The 3,948-nt window shown below is 43.9% G+C and overlaps 2 non-coding genes across 2 annotated transcripts; one reads left to right on the forward strand and one right to left on the reverse strand.

Annotated features, from left to right (window-relative positions):
* Positions 1-2,997: 2,997 nt before the first annotated feature.
* Trnas-uga lies at positions 2,998-3,072 on the reverse strand. The gene has a single exon. It is a non-coding gene; the product is annotated as a tRNA-Ser (tRNA).
* Positions 3,073-3,531: 459 nt separating this feature from the next.
* Positions 3,532-3,606, forward strand: Trnas-uga. The gene has a single exon. It is a non-coding gene; the product is annotated as a tRNA-Ser (tRNA).
* The last annotated feature ends 342 nt before the right edge of the window (positions 3,607-3,948 follow it).

The raw sequence follows: 3,948 nt of genomic DNA on the forward strand, positions 1-3,948 counted from the left end.
TACAGACTGAATAACGTCGGGGAGAAGCTACAACCCTGACTCACTCCCTTCCCAACCACTGCTTCCCTTTCATGCCCCTCGACTCTTACAACTGCCGTCTGGTTTCTGTACAAATTGTAAATAGCCTTTCGCTCCCTGTATTTCACCGCTGCCACCTTCAGAAACCGAAAGAGAGTATTCCAGTCAACATTGACAAAAGCTTTCTCTAAGTCTACAAATGCTAGAAACGTAGGTTTGACTTTCCTTAATCTATTTTCTAAGATGAGTCGTAAAGTCAGTATTGCCTCACGTGTTCCAACATTTGTACGGAATCCAAACTGATCTTCTGCGAGGTCGGCTTCTACCAGTATTTCCATTCGTCTGTAAAGAATTCGGGTTAGTATTTTACAGCCGTGACTTATTAAACTGATAGTTCGGTAATTTTTGCATCTGTCAGCAACTGCCTTCTTTGGGATTGGAATTGTTATATTCTTCTTGAAGTCTGAGGGTATTTCGCCTTCTGACACGTCTTGCTCACCAGATGGTAGGGTTTTGTCAGGACTGGCTCTCCCAAGGCCGTCAGTAGTTCTAATGGAATGTTATCTATTCCTGGGACTTGGTTTCGACTCAGGTCTTTTAGTGCTCTATCAAACTCTTCACGCAGTATCGTATCTCCCATTTCAACTTCATCTACATCCTCTTCCATTTCCATAATATTGTCCACAAATACATCGCCCTTGTATAGACCCTCTATATACTCCTTCCGCCTTTCAGCTTTCCCTTCTTTGCTTAGAACTGGGTTTCCATCTTAGCTCTTGATATTCATACAAGTGGCTCTCTTTTCTCCAAAGGTCTCTTTAATTGTCCTGTAGGCAGTATCTACCTATCTTACCCCAAGCGAGATAAGCCTCTACATCCTCACATTTGTCCTCTCGCCATCCTTGCTTAGCCATTTTGCACTTCCCGTCGATCTCATTTTTGAGACGTTTGCATTCCTTCTTGCCTCCTTCATTTACTGCATTTTTATATTTTCTCCTGTCATCAATTAAATTCAATATTTCTCCTGTTACCCAAGGAGTTCTACTAGCTGTCGTCTCTTTACCTACCTGATCCTCTGCTGCCTTCACTACTTCATCCCTCAAAGCTACCTATTCTTCTTCTACTGTATTTCTTTCCCCCATTCCTATCAATTGTTTTCTTATGCTCTCCCTGAAAATCTGTACAACCTCTGGTTTAGTCAGTTTATCCAGGTCCCATCTCCTTAATTTCCCACCTTTTTGCAGTTTCTTCAGTTTTAATCTATAGTTCATAACCAATAGATTGTGGTCAGAGTCCACATCTGCCCCTGGAAATGTCTTACAATTTAAAACCTGGTTCCTAAATCTCTGTCTTACCATTATATAATCTATCTGAAATCTGTCAGTATCTCCAGGCTTCTTCCATGTATACAGCCTTCTTTTATGATTCTTAAACCAAGTGTTAGGTATGATTAAGTTGTGATCTGTGCAAAGTTCTACCAGGCGGCTTCTTCTTTCATTTCTTAGTCCCATTCCATATTCACCTACTACGTTTCCTTCTCTGCCTTTTCCTACTCTCGAATTCCAGTCACCAATAACTATTAAATTTTCGTCTCCCTTGCTACCTGAATAATTTCTTTTATCTCATCATACATTTCATCAATTTCTTCGTCACCTGCAGAGCTAGTGGGCATATAAACGTGTACTACTGTAGTAGGCGTGGGTTTCCTGTCTATCTTGGCCATAATAATGCGTTCACTATGCTGTTTGTAGTAGGTTACCCGCACTCCTATTTTTTAATTCATTATTAAACCTACTCCTGCATTACCCCTATTTGATTTTGTACTTATAACCGTGTATTCACCTGACCAAAAGTCTTGTTCCTCATGCCACCGAACTTCACTAATTCCAACTATATCTAACTTCAACCTATCCATTTCCATTTTTAAATTTTCTAACGTACCTGCCCGATTAAGGGATCAGGCATTCCACGCACCGATCCGTAGAACGCGAGTTTTCTTTCTCCTGAGAACGACGTCCTCTTGAGTAGTCCCCGCCCGTAGATCCTAATGGGGGACTATTTTACCTCCGGAATATTTTACTCAAGAGGACGCCATCATCATTTAACCATACAGTAAAGCTGCATGCCCTCGGGAAGAATTTCGGCTGTAGTTTCCCCTTGCTTTCAGCCGTTCGCAGTACCAGCACACCAAGTCTGTTTTGGTTAGTGTTACAAGGGGAGATCAGTCAATCATCCAGACTGTTGCCCCTGCAACTACTGAAAAGGCTGCTGCCCCTCTTCAGGAACCACACGTTTGTCTGGCCTCTCAACAGATACCCCTCCGTAGTGGTTGCACCTACGGTACGGCCATCTATATCGCTGAGGCACGCAAGCCTCCCCACCAACGGCAAGGTGTATGGTTCATGGGGGGATTTCTATTCTTATCATTAAACGCAGTCACTTTATGGGCAAGTACTTTACTCTTGACTAGCATTAACACGAATGCGCTGGAATATTTATACAGCCGGCCGACGTGGTCGAGCGGTTCTAGGCGCTTCAGTCTGGAACCGCGCGACCGCTATGGTCGCAGGTTCGAATCCTGCCTCGGTCATGGACGTGTGTCATGTACTTAGGTTAGTTAGGTTTATGTAGTTCTAAGTTCTAGGGGACTTATGACTTCAGATGTTAAGTCCCATAGCGCTGACGGTCATTTGAATATTTGAATATCCATACCTGTTCTGTAAAAGAGAGTGATGTGTTACCAACTGTCCATCACAATGGAAGCAGACAGATGCATATTACAACAAAAGCCATACATACTGTCGGAGTAAGTACAAAACTAAACTCTTGATCCAAATAAACATATAAAAAAATACTCATGGCGGTGCATTAAAGCACGTTTCATTTTCTTGTCACAGAGCCAGCATTATGCCAGAAAGAGATTTTCACTCTGCAGCGGAGTGTGTGCTGATATGAAACTTCCTAGCGGTTTAAAACTGTGTGCCGGGCCGAGACTCGAACTCGGGACCTTTGCCTTTCAAGGGCAAGTGCTCCACCAACTGAGCTACCCAAGCACGACTCACTCCCCGTCCTGACAGCTTTACTTCTGCCAGTACCTCATCTCCTACCTTCCAAACTTTACAGAAGCTCTCCTGCGAACCTAGCAGAACAAGCACTCCTGAAAGAAAGGATATTGCGGAGACATGGCTTAGCCACAGCCTGGGGGATGTTTCCAGAAAGAGATTTTCACTCTGCAGCGAAGTGTGCGCTGATATGAAACTTCCTAGCAGATCGAAACTGTAAGCCGGACCGAGACTCGAACTCGGGACCTTTGCCCTTGGCGGGCAAGCGCTCTACCAACTGAGCTACCCAAGCACGACTCACACCTCGTCCTCACAGCTTTACTTCTGCCATGTCTCCGCAATATCCTTTCTTTCAGGAGTGGTAGTTCTGCAGGAGAACTTCTGTGACGTTTGGAAGGTAGGAGACGAGGTACTGGCAGAAGTAAAGCTGTGAGGACGTGTCGTGTGTCGTGCTTGGATAGCTCAGTTGGTAGAGCACTTGCCCTTGAAAGGCAAATGTCCCGAGTTCGAGTCTCGGTCCGGCGCACAGTTTTAATCTGCCAGGAAGTTTCAGCCAGCAGTATGCTCTGAAATAGCTAAATAACCTCCTGTTCACCATCTGAAGATAAGTCCGAAAAGGTTATGAGCCCGAAAAAGTTTCTAAAGCGGTTAACGGAAAAAATACTATTTCAAAAAGTGACTGGTTGCAGTTTCACGTATTTACGTTGAATAAACAGTCACGGGTTCTTAAACATCCGTAATGGATAAGCTTAATCTTTAACGCCTCGTAGATGCTAATGGGCCTACCATACTGTTTACTGTTTTTGTTTTATGATGTATCGTGTGGCAAGGATGACGGTACGGTGTACTGAACACATAGTACCACTGA

Source organism: Schistocerca piceifrons, chromosome 5, assembly GCF_021461385.2.
Source record: "Schistocerca piceifrons isolate TAMUIC-IGC-003096 chromosome 5, iqSchPice1.1, whole genome shotgun sequence".
Lineage (NCBI taxonomy): Eukaryota > Metazoa > Arthropoda > Insecta > Orthoptera > Acrididae > Schistocerca > Schistocerca piceifrons.